This window comes from Triturus cristatus, chromosome 4_2, assembly GCF_964204655.1.
Source record: "Triturus cristatus chromosome 4_2, aTriCri1.1, whole genome shotgun sequence".
NCBI lineage: Eukaryota > Metazoa > Chordata > Amphibia > Caudata > Salamandridae > Triturus > Triturus cristatus.
In genome coordinates this window covers 934,190,994-934,208,742 of record NC_140586.1, presented here as the reverse complement: position 1 = coordinate 934,208,742, position 17,749 = coordinate 934,190,994, and the positions used below count along the sequence as shown (strand labels likewise).

The 17,749-nt window shown below is 40.4% G+C and overlaps 1 protein-coding gene across 2 annotated transcripts in view; it reads right to left on the bottom strand.

Annotated features, from left to right (window-relative positions):
- Nucleotides 1–17,749, bottom strand: part of LOC146838952 (vomeronasal type-2 receptor 26-like) — a 104,218-nt gene that overhangs the window by 15,855 nt on the left and 70,614 nt on the right. Inside the window, exons 1-2 of one of the 2 annotated variants that reach the window (XM_085600195.1) lie at nucleotides 12,132–12,182; nucleotides 10,786–10,934 (exon numbers count right to left, since the gene is read on the bottom strand). The gene's annotated coding sequence lies outside the window, so the exon portion shown is untranslated. Of the gene's footprint in view, nucleotides 1–10,785; nucleotides 10,935–12,131; nucleotides 12,183–17,749 lie in introns of those variants that run through there. The other variant, XM_085600194.1, reaches the window with a different exon arrangement.

Sequence of the window (17,749 nt, the reverse complement as noted above, 5' to 3'; positions counted from 1 at the left end):
CTTCAGGGACCATTTTCATTGGGGGAACACGCCTGGTAGGTGTAGCAGTGTGCGACCAATCTGGTTTAACTTTATATTCAGGCTCCCTTGAGCCGGTGTAGTCGACGGACTCATGGTTACGCACCTGCGCGCTACGAGAGGTACTAGACCTGATAACGATTTTAGCAGCTTACACAGCAACCCCACACATTTTCCTACTCCCTGCTGACGAGAGGCAACTACCTCGAAACACGTGTCCAGGGATGGCACACGCCACGCATACTTGCATTCACACTCGAGCATAGGTGTATCCGCCGACGCTGACCTTCAGGGACCATTTTCATTGGGGGAACACGCCTGGTAGGTGTAGCAGTGTGCGACCAATCTGGTTTAACTTTATATTCAGGCTCCCTTAAGCCGGTGGAGTCGACGGACTCATGGTTACGCACCTGCGCGCTACGAGAGGTACTAGACCTGATAACGATTTTAGCAGCTTACACAGCAACCCCACACATTTTCCTACTCCCTGCTGACGAGAGGCAACTACCTCGAAACACGTGTCCAGGGATGGCACACGCCACGCATACTTGCATTCACACTCGAGCATAGGTGTATCCGCCAACGCTGACCTTCAGGGACCATTTTCATTGGGGGAACACGCCTGGTAGGTGTAGCAGTGTGCGACCAATCTGGTTTAACTTTATATTCAGGCTCCCTTGAGCCGGTGGAGTCGACGGACTCATGGTTACGCACCTGCGCGCTACGAGAGGTACTAGACCTGATAACGATTTTAGCAGCTTACACAGCAACCCCACACATTTTCCTACTCCCTGCTGATGAGAGGCAACTACCTCGAAACACGTGTCCAGGGATGGCACACGCCACGCATACTTGCATTCACACTCGAGCATAGGTGTATCCGCCGACGCTGACCTTCAGGGACCATTTTCATTGGGGGAACACGCCTGGTAGGTGTAGCAGTGTGCGACCAATCTGGTTTAACTTTATATTCAGGCTCCCTTGAGCCGGTGGAGTCGACGGACTCATGGTTACGCACCTGCGCGCTACGAGAGGTACTAGACCTGATAACGATTTTAGCAGCTTACACAGCAACCCCACACATTTTCCTACTCCCTGCTGACGAGAGGCAACTACCTCGAAACACGTGTCCAGGGATGGCACACGCCACGCATACTTGCATTCACACTCGAGCATAGGTGTATCCGCCGACGCTGACCTTCAGGGACCATTTTCATTGGGGGAACACGCCTGGTAGGTGTAGCAGTGTGCGACCAATCTGGTTTAACTTAGGATTATAGATGTTTGCTTTTCATAATTAAAGACTATATGATTAGGTATCCAAGACTCATGTTACTGCATGGTATTTAGGTACATATCACCAGCTAGATCTAAAACAGCTTGTGAATGACTGGTCCCATCGGCTGTACCTTCAAAGTCAGCAGTGCTATTCATTGTCTTTGTTTAGACCTTTGGCTACAATTCACTCTATTCTTGTCTTAGTTTTAACTCTAAGTTGCCCCCTCTGGCATGTTGTTTTAATCTTTTCGGGCCACAAAAGGGAAAGTTACGTTGATGTCGATGATGTTTTTCAAAGTGCTCCACCAGTGGTTGTCTCACATCATTTTTATGGATGTTTCGATAATGTTCCTGGATCCTGATCTTTAATGTTGGTCACAGGGGCAGGAAATCCGGTAAATTACATTGGTACTCTCACAGTTAATGAAATCACTGATCTTATGAAAATGTCCATTCCTTTGTTTTTGACCTGCCCAGTTTACATATAGAGCAGTTGGGACAGGTGTAAAAGCACTTTGGTTGTTGAAGAAATGTTTATCCTTCTTTATTATGTTGAAGGAAGGAAGGACAAAGTTGGTCTGTAAGGTTCCTGGCTCGTTGAAGGCTTAATTGCGGTGAATCTGCAATAACATCCGATATGGTGGGATTGTTCGCAAGAATGCCCCAATGTTTCTTTAAAAGTTTTCGAATAAGGTGCTGTCCATTGCTATATTTAGTCATAACCCTGATGGTCGGTTTGAAATTCTTAGATTACATTTTATGCAGTATAAAATTACGATCTGTTTGTGAGTAAAGACGTTGGGTTTGAACCAGCTGATTTCCTAATAGAATATGTGAAGTCGGGCACAATCCCCATTGGCCTACAGGTTAGGAATGAACCAGGTCTATTTATAGAGAATAAAAAATTTCTGGAAGTATGGACACAGATCTCAAATAGATGTAGTAGGGATTGGATGCTCCTTATCATTGAGACAGCTCAGGAGTTGATTATTATTGAAAAAGAATCGATAGAAAAATTAGAGCTGGAGTTGAGAAATAGCACAGGAATGGAAGATGCTAAACGTAAACTAGAGGAGATCAACAGAGATATTGAAGGATACAGAGATTATCTTATAAATAAAAAGACCAACAAACTCAAAAAAGATATTGAAAGATTCAGTGCTGAAGGAGTCTACCCTTTCCTTAATGAGAAATACTATCAACAAAAACAAGAGCAAGGGTGGGAAAGACCATATAATAGACCCATTTACAGAAGAGGAGGTAGAAAACAGGTTACCTTTTCAGATACATCAGGGACGAGCAGTGATGATGAGATTGGTCATAAAGAAGATAACAGCAATAGGAATAATTTTGTTGAAACAGGTCCCCAGCCTTTTTTAGATCAAAGACCCAGGCGGGGACAGAGGTTCAATTCGAATCAAGGGAGAGGACAACAATTTCGGGGCCCTCCACCTCCACAACAAGAATATCTGAGAACGAGAAACCAACGCTATTGGCGTCAGACGGAACACCAGTAGTAAATTTATCTAACAGAAACCTCACTGAAACAGAGATTAAGGTACTCAGTAAAGGGTTTAGTTTTGTTCCATCTACAGGGATTAATAGGTATCAATTGGAGAAAGACTTACGGGCCTTTTTTAGAAAAATTAGGCTTAAGAGATTCTTTGAGGATCGCCCATTAAGGGTCAACAATAATGTCTCTGGTCTTAAACCTAGATCCTCCTTTACCCCCACCTTAGCCATGGTGAGCAAAAATCATGAGATATTTGAAAAAGCGGTAGAGAGTGGGATACAATCCATTCTCTCCCAAAACCCTAGACAATCTGACTACAATATGACCAGAGAAGAAAAGCAATCCCTTAAATCTTTGAAAGATGACCTGAGTCTAACCATAAAACCTGCGGATAAAGGTGGTGGAGTAGTGGTGTTCAATACCTCTGATTATGAACGAAGGATGTTAGAGATGCTTGCTGTGAAAGAACATTATGAACCAATCTCTAGAAATCAACTCACTAAGCTTATAAGTGATTGTCATAAACTTTTGATTGTAGCAAAGGATAACCTATGGATTTGTGAAGAGGAATTCAAATTCCTGAATAACGAAGAACCTAGGATTCCAGCACTGTATGGTCTCCCCAAGATTCACAAAAATCGAGAGAACCCACCAATGAGGCCCATCGTCAGTAGCATCGACTCATTAACTGAGCCCCTCAGTAAATATGTAGACCACTTCCTTAGACCCATAGTGATGGACCTTAAATCATATGTGAGAGATTCCTCCCATATGATATCTCTTCTTGAGGGCCGGTCATTCTGTGGGGAGACTCAATGTTTAGTGACTCTGGACATTGAGTCTCTCTATACGAACATACCTCAAAACGAAACTGTAGAGGTGGTCCGCAGAGCCATTTCTGGCATTGAACTTGAAGGTGTGGAAAAAGGTTTTATTGTAGACTGTGCCAGGATGGTACTCATGAACAATATTTTTCTGTTCAAAGATGAGCTCTTTAAGCAAAAGAAAGGTACGAGCATGGGGGCGACCTGTGCGCCGAGCCTGGCCTGTCTCTATGTCGGCGAATTTGAGAATAAACATATCTTCAACGAACTCGCTCCATTTTTTGAAAATGTAGTGGGTTGGTACCGCTACATAGATGACATCTTTTTCATCTGGGATGGTACCATGGACCTTCTTGATGAATTTCTACTTTGGATTAACTTGGGCGACCCCAACTTAAAGTTCACATCACAGTCAAGTAAATCGAGGGTCGATTTCCTAGATATCTCTATCAAAGACGTAGATGGGAGTTTGGCGGTGGAACTCTTCACAAAACCGATGGCCAAAAATACTCTGTTGCATTATTCTAGTTTCCACCCCAAATCACAGCGTGACAATATACCCTTCAGTCAGTTTCTCCGCTTGCGGAGGAACTGTTCTGATATCAAGGATTTTTATAGACATCCGGAGACCATGAAACAGAAATTCAAGGAAAGAGGGTACCCGAAAAAACTAATTTCACACTCCTTCAAACGTGCCAGATTTGTTGACAGAGAAGCTATGCTTAGCAATACTGTCAAAGAGAAGAATGAATCTGACAAAGTGGTCTTTGTAAGTAATTTCTCCCATATCAGTAACCGTATCAAGAATGTCATCAATAGCAACTGGCATATCATTAACAATGAGGAAGAACTCAAGTTGGAGAGACCCATTTTTGCTTTCAAAAGAAATAGGAACTTGAGAAACGAACTGGTCCATACGTATAGAGAGAATAGGGGCAAAGTACAAAGCACGTTGGACAGAGCCATTGCCATGGGAAACGTAAAGTGTGGCACATGTAATGTCTGTTCACTATGTATTGAGTCAGATAGTTTGGAATACAATGGACACAAGGTATCCTCTAGATCCCTTAATAACTGTAGGAGTAAAAACATCGTATATTTCCTCAAATGTCCATGTGAGAGAGGTTACGTAGGGGAGACAGGCAGGGAGCTTAGAACCAGACTTCAAGAACACCGCTCCGCCATTAGAACTAAGAAAGTTAATGCTCCCTTAGTCACCCATTTCATTGAAATGGGCCACAATGAATCAGACTTAAAATGGTTTATCCTTGAGAAGATATGGATGGGGCCTCGCGGAGGCAATATGGAACAAAAAAGAAAAATCAGAGAGCAATGGTATATCTCACTTTTGAATACAGTGAGAAATGGTCTGAACTCGAGGGAGGAATGGGATCGTATGATCAGATAACGGTTCCTTCCCTCACGAGTTCTTCCGAATATTAAGGTCTGTCATTGTGCCTAGAATCTGTTCTATATATGTTCCTCTAAGAAGTTTTTTCCAAGATTTTTCTGTAAAAAGGAACTCGCCTCGTATTGTTCTCTGATACATACCTGGAATACCCTTAATTGATTTCGGTATATCCTGAATTCTGGCTCTTCGAATATATTGTTGCCCTAATTTGGGTTTTTCGGCATTATTTATGCTGTTGAAGTGAGTTTGCGTTTGCAAACAACGGGTCTTTATTCTTTTTTTGCCCTTATTCGTGCGCACAGCATGAAGTGTGAAGGACAGTAATTGTTAGCAGTAACGATATAAAAATTGCTTGCCTTTCTTCAAGTAGAGGGGTTTTTTGATTCGTTTTTTACTCCGTTTGGGAATTAGTTTTGAACATAACCTTGTCGCAACCTGTGATAATCCCTTATTTAGAGTGAGGGTGTTGACATAGGTACGATTGGACTATGTACCTTTTTTGCTCACTCTAAGATGGCCGCCTTGTATGCCATTGGAAAACCTCAGTTTATATAGCTCTCTGCAGGCTAATATCGACCTCGTTTTGATTTTTCACGAGGTTGTATCGTATCGGCGTTTGAATATATAGCCAACGGTTCTCTCTATTTGGTACTTTCGAAAGAGGACGGTTGGTGGGTTTTATTTTCTGTTAGCTCACCCCGTCTATACTCTTTTATATACCAGTGGCTATCTTTTGGTAGTCAAAGATGGCCGCGTTTTTAGGTCTATTTTTGCGGTCATTATTCAGATGTTTCACAGCTGAGGCTGATTGAATGCCCTGCCCCGAGGAGCAGGGGTTATAAGAAAGCTCTCTGTGTTGCTCATTTAGATACGCGCTTCATTGGGGACCAGGTCAAGGCTTCAAGATTTCCACGTTCTGCAACGGGGTGAGTGTAGTTTGATTAGGGCGAAGTTAGCTTTCTCGTGTTACCTCTGGGAATCCGCTGACTAGCAGCTATTTAAGATGCAGTTTCAGCGTTTTTTGAGTTTGCCAAAAAATGGTAAAAAGAACCCAACTGTTTGTGGCACAGCAGCCAGTGTTTGTTTTAACAGTAATTTTTGGGACTAAATATAATTAATTTACACATGCCACTAACAGGATAGAAGTAGTCATAAAAGGATAGAAGTAGTCAATAAATGTGCATACTATAGCTGAGTTTATCGAGAATTATAGACATAGGATTGCAACAACAAGAGATTTAACCCATACAATCCCCTTGTCTTATTCTCTACCCTTTACAGAAATCTTTGGAATCTTGAGAATACTTGTGAATCGAGATCCAACCAAATACATCAGCTAATGAAGTATGGATATTTAGGACGGATATGCTCTTAAAAGAATAGAGTATTTCCTTACCCTTGAGACGGTTTTTAGACGGGATTGTTAACTATTTTTAGTAAGTGGAACTGATATACTATGTTGTTCTTTGGGGCTGGGAGTTGGTCCATATGATATTTATGTTTGGACTTCTCTTACAGTTTAAACCGGTCCCACCTTCCTCATACTATGAGCGCATTTTAAAACGGATACATAGGATGGCAGGTATATATAACAAGACAGATATGAGGGTATTTTATCCTCCTTTAGTAGGCTTAAAGGTGAGGCTATAATCATATCCGATTCTATTTTTTCAGATTAAGAGGTGTGTTCCCTTATGTACCCTATGAACCTATCGCACTCCCGTTAAAGAGAAGTAAGGGAAGGAATCCTCAAGTACCTACCGCTTGGATGTACTGGCTAGAATAGAAGGTAATATCCCTCACTTAATAGAAACCTAGCTGTTCTATTCAAATAAGAAGAGCGCATGGATGATGTGTTGTGAATAGCTGTGTTAAAGATTGGCTGTACATGTGTGGTTGTGGTTGATGAATCACCAGGAGAACTACACCTCTCTTTCCTATAATGGACTCTGCTGCCCCTGTTAGAGTTCTGCAATTGGTATAGGGATTTTTATTAAATTGTGGACACCCATATAAGGTTTTTATAAAATTGTTGACGCCCATGTATGGCGTGTATAGATGTAAATCACAATTGTACAAATTGTATATTAGAGATGGGTATATTAAATGTATGTCTTTTTTGGTTTTTAATGTCAATTTTTATGATTTGTCTAGATTCTCTATATTGTGGGAGACCATAATTAACTGTCCTGAAGAAGGTGGTCTTCTATTTTCTGTTTTCCACCGAAACGCGTCGACGCAACCTAAAAAAAGGGAGACTATAGATCGGAATGACATCTGTTCTCCGGAAAATGCAAACACTAAGTATCTAGTGCAATGAGAATAGTTGATCTAGATCATTTGTCTTCCTTTGTTTTTTGATTAGAAAACATCTTTCTTACTTGTGTTCTCCCAGTGTTTACAAATGATCCTTAGGATGAAATTGGTTTAATATATCTTTACTGTATGTTTTTTATTGTAAATTCTTTATTTGTTAACTGTCCAACAATTATAACATTGGGCGCAGATTTTACTGTCTTGTGATTGCTATAAAGAAATGTTTTATTATGTCATTGTTTCTAATAAAATATAGAAATTTTTAATTACGAGTCCACATGTGGTTAAGACAAGGGTGCTTGTTCTGGTGAGTGAATGTTTTGTTGTGAGTAAGAATCTTTGAGTTCACCTGATGACGTGCCAAATAGGGGAATTCTTCTCTTGACTTTTGAACCAGTTTGTTCAGATTATATCCCCTTTGACTCAAGCATTCAGTAATTTCTGAGGATTCGCTGTCATAATATTTTTGTGAACTGCAATTACTATGGGCTCATCGGTATTCCCCCGTAGGGCTGTTAGAAATGATGTGCTGGGGGTGAAAACTAAAGGCATAGAGAATAGAGTTAGCAGCTGTATTTTTTCTATGTACTCTTGTTTGTAAAATGTTCTGGTCAACAGGGTAGCGGAGATAGTATGTGTTACTTCTATGCCCCATTTATTTGGTGTCATGCTGTCAATGAACTGTTGAAGAAGAGAATCAGGTCCTTGTCAGATGAGTAGTATATCGTCAATATACCTTCTCCAGAAAACAATGTTTCTGGAGAGGTATTCCGATTGATCATTCCATAGCCACTGTTGTTCAACCTCCCCCTTTAAAAGGCAGGCTTAGGTTCAAGATGCTCACCCTGTCCTGATCACCAATAGGGAAAGTATGAGACTTTAGAACAGGGGTCTTCAAACTGTGGGGCGCGACCCCCAGGGGGGGCGTGGAGAGATGTAAAGGGGGTCGCGCATTCCCAAGCACACTTCTGCCGAGGCCCAAGGGATTCAGCCCCCCTCTTCCTCCATCCTGTGTCTCAGCCCGGGCTGCTGCAATGCAACTCGAGCTGCTGGAGGCTCAGCTGGGCAGTGTCTGGAGTCTAATCACCGCACGCCCGTCCGAGTTTTTCACAGGTCTTTAAAGACCATTTGCATATTTGCATGCCTTTGTGAACCGGTTACAAAGGCTTAGTGTCCCCCCCCCCCCCTTCCAGTACCCCCTGGGTCCTCACTCTGCCTATTCCTTACATTTGTATTTTAGATTTGCTGCTGTAGTGTGAGAAAGCATTTAAGAAAAAGGAATATAAAGTAGGGTTGCCAAAAGAAAAATGCCAGCCATGTGTTATTTAAAGAGCCTACAAGACCTTCTCTTGACACCAAATAGACGTATAAATAAAAAAAAGTATGTATTCATTCGTTATGTGACTTTTCTGTCTTTGTTCTCTTTAATTATCAGTCATGGATCATTGCGGCAGCAATAGAACACAATTAAAAGTGCTTTCTATTTATATTTGCTGTTCAAAGTATGCACAGATATGTGCTTAAAATATTGTTTTAGGTGATTGCTTATTTTTGTACCAACTGGGCCATCAAAATAATCTGCTGGCTACCCTAACGATAGGACTGGAAGTTTGTTGCATTAGATCAACCTGAGAATCAATAGAGAAAGTGTTGGACTTTGAATAAATATAAAACTAAATATAGAGAAATTAACATAAAATAAATCTCAACAGCTATATTAGGATATATAAATATTTTAGCATATAGTTAATATAAATAAGGAAAAATTAAGATTGCAACATTACAGATTAAGATTATAATTAAAACACATTAAAAAGTATTTACCAATTAAAACATTAAAACATAAAAAATGTGCATGTTTGAAACACTTTCTAACTTTTACTGCTCAAAACCCTAACACCTATAAAAACAAATACACATAATTCAAAACAAAATACACATAATGAATGAATACATGAATTATTATATAGCAAATCTAACATATAATACATTTAATGAATATCAAAATAATTTAAAAGAATTAAATAGTTTACCTACCGCAATTTATTGCATAGTTAAAAAAAAGATAATCTATTTAATAATCTATAAATAAAATTATTTACATAATCCAAAATCAAATCAGCAAATATAGATTTATAAAATAAATAATTCTACATATTATACAAAATGTATTAATCAAACCTCACTACCTATGTCCATACAAACCCATCAACCAACCATTCATTCAACAGATTCAAATTAGGGGTGGGCGGAATTTGCGGAATTAACCTTCGCAAATTATCGCGAGAATGTTTAAAATTATCGCAAACAAGCAGAAATATCGCGAAGATGCGGAAGTTTTTTTCCGGCATGTTCGCGAGATTTTCTGCATGGTTGCGGGTCGCCAACTTACCCATGTGGTTGCTTGCGGGCGCGACCATCTTGTTTTGAGTTGTTCTCGCGGTGCATGATCGCGAGAAGAAAGACGTGATCGCGCGACGCATGACGTCACTGCGGGCGCGAACTGTCGCGAGACAGCGCGAATGGCTAAAAACAATACAACATCTCATGGAGAACGCGACCGGATCAAGAAAACTTGTCGGCGAACGCAGGGATTCAGGTAAGGCGATCGCGCGCGCGCGAGAATGTATCATTTTACAGCGCGAGCAAGAAATAAATTATCGCCAAGCTGCGGAAACCGGAATTTTTGACATTTTCGCGCTCTCCGCGGAACGCAAAAATGTCAAATTATCGCAATTTCCGCGAACGGAACGAAATTTTTGCCCAGGCCTAATTCAAATACAATGAAAACAATGTTTTTAATATGTTAACAAAGCAAAAATAAAATAATTTAAAAAAAAAACTAATTAAACATAGTTATTAATAACGTAATAATAAAGTAACTATATAAAAAAAAATAGGATTTAACCCTTTAAAACCGAAATTCTTACGTGCTATCTTGTGATAGTGTTTACAATATATTTGATCCAATATTTGGGCTCAACAATATTTTTGAGACAGTATTAAGGTCATGTACCGTTTAGATGTGGAAGGGAGAAATTACTTTTGGTTCAGTGTCTTCTTTCAGACTTGATGGAAAAACAAATGTGAGCGTTCAGAAATGCTATTGAGAACAGCTCTGCTTCACATAGCAAATACACAAACACTGCATATATTCTGCCTCATACACCACATATAAGAGTTTTTAATATATTAACATGTTTAACAGAAACATATTTCTGGGACAAAAGACCAAAATGAAGCTATTAACAGAGTCTAAAGAATATAAAATCGAATGTAGAAAACATCAGAGAATAGAGCAGGTGCAATCACTTTTTAGAACACTTTTTCTTATTTCTTTAGCCCAATAACCCCTCTCAATGACATAGAAGACATATTTACCTATGACATTTACATCCTTAAGCATATGTTGGTGGATGACCTACCAGTTGAGTTGGTGATTTCTCCTTCCAGGCAGCGCTCACAGTCATAGCAGCAGAGAGGCTCTGCCTTCCTTTGGACCTTTCTGTTTCCAGCAGGACAGCTCTCAGTGCACACAGATCGAGGGGTCTGAGGAGCAGACGACAGAGAGTGACTGCAATAACACAGTGAGAGATCATTACAGGGAGAGATAAAGGACATATGTGATTACACAGCCCAATTGATATGAGTAGGAGGAGATAATAGCAGAGTCAGGGGTGCAAGGAACTAGAGAGAAAGAGTGAATGAGTGAATGCAGTAACATAGTGAGGATTCATTACAGGAAAAGACAAATGATATATGCTAACACAGACTGACTGATATAAGAAGGCGAGACAAACAGCACATGTCATAACAGAGTGAGGGGTCTGAGCAGAAACAAAGGACATATGTGATTACAGAGTACGGGATCAGGAGGAAGAGGCAAAGGTTATATGTGACAACACAGTGAGGAGTCAAGACGAAGAGACAAAGGATATATAAGATAACGGAGACCAAGGCTCCTGAGGGCAAAGAGATAAAGGATCTGTGTGGGAACAGAGGAGGGGCATGAGGATGAAGAACTTGACTATGAAGAGACAAAACATAACATGTAATAACACAGTATGAAGGGTATGAGTAGGAAGAGATAATATGGTGGAGATCTGATGAACAAGACTCAATAGGCATATGCAATATCAAAATTAGTAAGAGGTCAGAGGAGGAAGAGGCAAAGGATATATTTGATAACACATGACATAATGAGGGATCCGAGGAGGAAAAGGCAAAGGATATATGTAATAATACAAAATGAGTGGATGAGGACGAAGAAACAAACAACATATTGTAAACTGTAAATATATTTGTATTGAGCCTACAACCCCTGATGAGGCATTGAAACACGTTTTGGCTCGATACTCCAGAACCCAAGAAGAGTGGTAAGTAGGTAAGTACAAATTTCTTTTTATTTTATTTTTCTGTGAATTAGTTGTCTTTGAGTTGTGCTATTTTATTGTATGTGTGTTAAGTAGAGTTGGGGCAGGGATAGAATGAGGGGAATGGACTTAAAAAGAGGAATTTTGAATAGAGATAGAATGATAGGAATGGATTTGAAAGAGGAAGTAGTACTTTTTTAAGTAGTAGTTGTGCCTCCTAGTTGGGTGGCAAGGCCAAAAAAGAGGGGTGAAATTTTAAGAAGAATGTTTGGGAGTTCAAAGTAATACGAAAGGATTGGGATGAGACAGAGGGAGGAGGGATGGGAAGGACGAAAATTATTATTATTATTATTATTTTTTTTTTTTTTAGGTAGCAAAATTAAATAATTTATACATACAGATGTTGTTCACAGATTTGTCATCTATATCGGTAGGTATATCGGCCACAGCCCTTGACACTGAGATCACTTTCTTATTCCCCGTTTGTTGAACCTGGCATCTTTGGTGTGGTCTCCTCAACTTTTTGCCTTCAATCCTCCTGTTTTTGCTGACTTCCTTTTTGCTGGCCTCAGGACTCTGTGCACTTTATCACTGCAAACATGTGTTAAAGTGCTTGTGATCGCTCACTAAAACATGTTAACTTTGACTCACACCTAAATGGCAAATTTAATTTACTTGCAAGTCCCTAGTAAAGTGGTACTACCTGATCCTCAGGGCCTGTAAATTAAAAGCCACTTGTTGGCCTGCAGCAATTATTTGCCACCCACCTATGTAGCCTTTCAAACATGTCTCAGGTCTGCCACTGCAGCTTGTGTGTGCAGTTTTTAAACAGCCCTTTAAACCTGGCAAAATAAACCTTCTGCCCGGCCTGAAGCTTCCTCCTTAATACAGCTAAGTCACCCTATGGGTAGGCCCCACACATGACAGACGGCAGTGTGCCATGTAATCAACATCTGGGCATGTCCTTTTAAGTTACACATGTCATGGTAGTGAAAAACCCTTCAATTTGTTTTTCACCACTGCAAGGTCTACCTCTCCCATAGGATAACACTGGGTTACCTCATTACATTAAATAAGTCATAATTTTCAATTTGGGAACAGGTAGGAAGTTCGAGCTTGGTCTGTAAAGAATCGTTATTTAAAACTCTCTTTAAAGGTAAAGTTGGGTTTTAAGTCACAATTCTGGAAAATACCACTTTAGGAAAGTTGGCATTTTTTATGCCCAAACAATTTAGTGCCTGGAGCCTGGGTCACATGCGTAGGTGTAGCTGGCAGTTGGTCTTGGGGTTTTCCTCCCAGACATTGAGATAAAGGGGTATAAATGTGGTCAGGATGGGCCATTTCTGTCAGGATGAGGGAGAGGAGCTGTAACCTACTACACATATACCTCACAAAGACTCTGCCTCAGCACACTCACAAAGTGTTCCCACATACAGGCAGAGCAGAAGAATAGCTTATGAGCAGTTCCAGAAAAAAGATACAGCTGTAAACTTGTTTTAACTGCATTTTACAATAAAGAAAAGGAATCAGTCCAGGACCCGAAAAATGTTCTGTCCCACAAGCAGAATATTTGTTTCATCAGATCTAAAAAGACACTTCTGCTTTATTTCATCATAGCTATTCATGTGTAACTTTTTGTTCTGCTTTATGGTCTTAAAATAAGATACAATTTAAACGGCTAAATATGTGATTAAAAAGCATGTTTTTAAGGTACCTACAAAAGTTTCACACTGAATTTATGAAAAAATTGTGTGCTCTTCCAGGTACAATGCTTGAGGGTATTGAGGTATTTGATGTTGACTCACAAGTAACCCTCATTTGAAAGGTGAAACCTCATTTTACACTCTTTATGTGGAAAAGAGTGACTAGCTACATCCCTTTGTAAGCCCCCAAAATATTCACCCCGCCCAATGGATTTTAAGAGAACAATAATCATTTTTTGGTAAAAATTAAGGCTAGTGTCATTTTACAAACCACTTTTTTGAAACAACAGTATTACGTTTAAAAGCATGATATTATTACCTCACAAAAAGCATTTCAATTTTACTATGAAGTCTTTGACCTGCAAGTCATTCTAGTGACCTCTGGAGTCTAGTCAACATTTTAAAAACCTGTACTATATTTGTAGCGTATTATACATGCATAACAATGGTACAAGGCAATTAAATGTTCATGGCAAATATGATCGGGTCCAGGAGCAGGATCTGTAGCCACCTCTGCTATAGTAAGGAGTGGGAGATTGCCTTCTGTATGATCTGGATATATAGCTACCAGGTGATCTTGTTTCTCACTGGGGTAAGGGCTAAGGATATATGTGGGACCAAATGGGATAGAAGTTTTGATATAAGACATCCACCAGCTGTCGAGTACCTCTGTGGAATCCCAGTTGTACCTTAGAGAGCACACCCTCCTTTATTGTCCACTGGTGTAATGACTCTGAAATGCCCTGAGCCCTTCTAATCAGGACTCAGTGCATGTGCTCAGTTGGGTTATAGTATGTGGCACCAGTGGTTCTTAGGGCCTGTAATTTAAAGTGTCGCTTGTGGACTACAGCACTAGCTGTGCCACCACAAGTAAGACAAAGCAAAAGCATGACTCCCAGCCAGCTACTGCTGGCTGGCAGAGCAGTTTTAATTAAACTGCTAAATCAATGTTGCCATTTCAAGCACTGGCAATGACCAAACCTTCCTATTTTATATTTGCAAGCCTCTCCTAAGGCAGGCCTACAAAGCTCTAAAGCAAGGTGCATTATATCAAAAAGGTTGGCCCTGTAGTTTTATGTTTTAAGGTCCTAGAGGTAAAAAAAACAACATTGTTGTTTTACTGTTGAAAGGCTAGTAGCCCCATTGGCAAGTGCAGAATTACAGGCTGACTTCTCAGCTCTAGTAATGTATGAATGGGTCTACTAAAGTTTGTACTTCAAGGTATCAAGACAATCAGTGCGTCAAATCTGATTTAATAGTTACATCGAATTTATTGCCACTGTTGGGCAAAGTACAACTTTAGTAAGTTGCCACTTTGTTGTCCATGGTTTCCAGTGCTTGTTTAAGGTTGCACATGAAGGTCTGGTCTTCTGGCCTCCTGGGAGAAAGGCACATGACTCCCAGAAAACCTGCAAAGGGCCTGCCGGGAAGGAGATGTCGTCTCCTCCTGGCAGGAAAAGCCACAATGGGTGTGAGTCCAAAAGTTGAGCTTCAGAGAGCAAGCCACCTTTGAAAGGTAAATCCCAAGCACACACAAGAGGGGATGATCCTTTCTCTAGGTACACAGAAGGGCGTCAGAGACAGCGGTAGGAAAATACTGTTCCAACCTGTTTTAATCAGTGGCGTGTACCCCAGAGGTAGCCACACCCCTAGGGTGGGCTACCAAGCTTCACATATCAAGAGAGGGGTTCAGCCATCCTGGGAGTAGGCAGAATAGGGCATTCTCTTGGACAGATGGATGCTATACTTCACAGGACGTTGTCATCAGGTGAGAGGAATCCAAGTAGCTCATAGGCTAGTGACCACGACCTGCACCTAAAGGTACTTTCTGGGCATTAAAGAGGTGCCCTGGCCCCCAGAACTCAGATCTTGCCAGGATTGGACAAGAGGATAAAAGAAGGACTGCCTTGCTGAACTTGGACCTGCAAAGATTGGCTGCACTAAAGTTGTACTGCACATGCTGCTCCTAGGGAAGAGAGGATTACACCTGTGGTGTCCTGCTGGTGGGAATGTTGTTCCTGAGTTGAGAGGGAAGCAGAGAATCCAACAGTCAGATAGCTGACTTCCTGGTCCCAGCACACGGCCACAACAACCGAGGAAGCTTGTTTGGTCGAGTTGGTAGCCTATATCACTGGATCGTCACTCATCATCACAGGGCAGACTGGGAGACTGAGTCCAAGTGCTCAAACGTTGCACCCACGTCTGCTGGACCTGGGAGAAAATTTGGCTGCACAGAAGCAGAACTATCGCCAGGAGATCGGAACCACTGGTTTAGTTGAGTCCAGAGACCAGCAGTCCAGTTGCGACTGGAGTTTTGCTGGACCAAAGAGGACTTCGAGAGACACTGGTCCCTGTGGCCAATGTTGCCACAAAAAGTCGCTGGCCTGTGGACTGAGAAATGGTTCCAGGATCTCCCCGTCGACCGCACAACATCTTCAGCATCTTCCAAAAATCTTCAGCATCCTGTATCCCTTTCATCAAAATCACTCCATTGAAATCCGTGTCATGTTGCCATTAATGCTGAAACTGGACTGGAGACTGCTTCTCCTTGAAGGCAACTGTTCTTTGGGACTTTGTTTGTCCCCCTGACCTGCTCCCTGCCAGAGTTAGTCACTCAAAGTAACTCGAAGTGACCGCATTCAACTTTGACCAAAGTTTTATTGGAAACTTTTTTAAATGTCAAATCTGTTGAATTTGCCCATGCTTGCCCATGCTTGTTCATGGTTAAGTGAAAAGCTGTGATTTACTGTTTCTTTAAGTATTGATATCCCCAGAACTCTCCGTTGGATCTTTTTCATTTTGAGGTCTAAAAATTCCTAAAAATAAAACTATTTTTATAAATTGATGTCAGATTTCTTGAGAGTCATGTTTCGTTCTTGATCAATTGTTTTGGTGCTGTTTAAATTCTTTACACGTGTTCTCTTGTTTAAGCCTGATTGTCAGAGGCGGCTCATTACCTATGGTTAAGCTAAGGTTTGACAAAGAAGCCTGATTGGACTCATGACAGGGTTGTGAGTTTATAACATGGGGTGGTCTCACAACTACACCATGTAATAAGCCACATTTCTCAAATGGACAGACTATGACCCAAAGAGTAAAACAACATCACAGTAAAATGGTAAACTAATCAGTATACAATTCTAAAAACCCACACAAGAAAATGGAGAAATTGTATATTTAATGCTAGGTCTCCGTCATCATATAGTTCCAATATTTCCCCTTAAAGAAAGTTACTACTCGAAATTCGGACTGGCGACCCCCTGCCTTAAAGCACTGCTACTCGTGTTCTCAAACTTACTGCTGAATGTTCTGATCATGTTCACCATAAGAGGAACACAAGTATTCATGCTCCCACATTGTTTCAGTACTTCTCTCAGTCCGAGTTTTCCCACATGGGAGAATCAGTTACGCGACGTGGAGTCATGGTGTTACAATCAGTAATTTTATGTCACAAGAGTAATGCAGACTTACCAAATGACTCCAATTACTCCAATTACTCCAAAAGTAATTACAATTACGCGAATGTCAGCCAACGCGTTTCGTTCCTAAAACACAGGAACTTCTTCAGGGCTGAAAACAATACATAAAACAACATGTATAAACAAATACATAAAAATGCTCTTGGTGAGCTCAACCCTTTGTTTTTGTTCTTTTTCCCTTTCTCTGTTTCTCTGGCTTGGATTGAGTTATAGTTCTCCTATTAGATTGATATATTTTTGGATATCTATGATACAGTTTTTGTTTCTCGTTGTTTTTAGTATTTGCCTCTGCTATCTTTGAATTCTCTTTATTTTTTCTGGTTTTGTTTCTGTCCTTTTTTCTATTTTCTATCTATTCTTCTTCGCTCATTATTTTCTTATGATATATACAGTTGGCATACACACTTTGTGCCGTTTATAATTTGAGACAGAATCACAGAAATCAGGAAAAGTTCACTCTTAAAAATAGTGTATTTCCTTTTTAACTCTTTAATATGTATGCTTATATTTGTTGTACTTTAGGTTGGTCTTGTATATAATATTGTTTTGTGGTTCTTGTGGATTCCTAAGTTATTTTTATATGTTGTGATGTAAATGTATTGTGCATTTTTATGTATTTGTTTATACATGTTGTTTTATGTATTGTTTTCAGCCCTGAAGAAGTTCCTGTGTTTTAGGAACGAAACGCGTTGGCTGACATTCGCTTTAATAAATAAGAAGACCCAGAAAAATTCTTTTGAATACATACCATTTTGGACTTTGTCTTTTTGAGTGCACCTTCCTTTGGGTTTAAATCGTTTTGTCTTGTCCCGCATCTAACAACGACGGATGTTG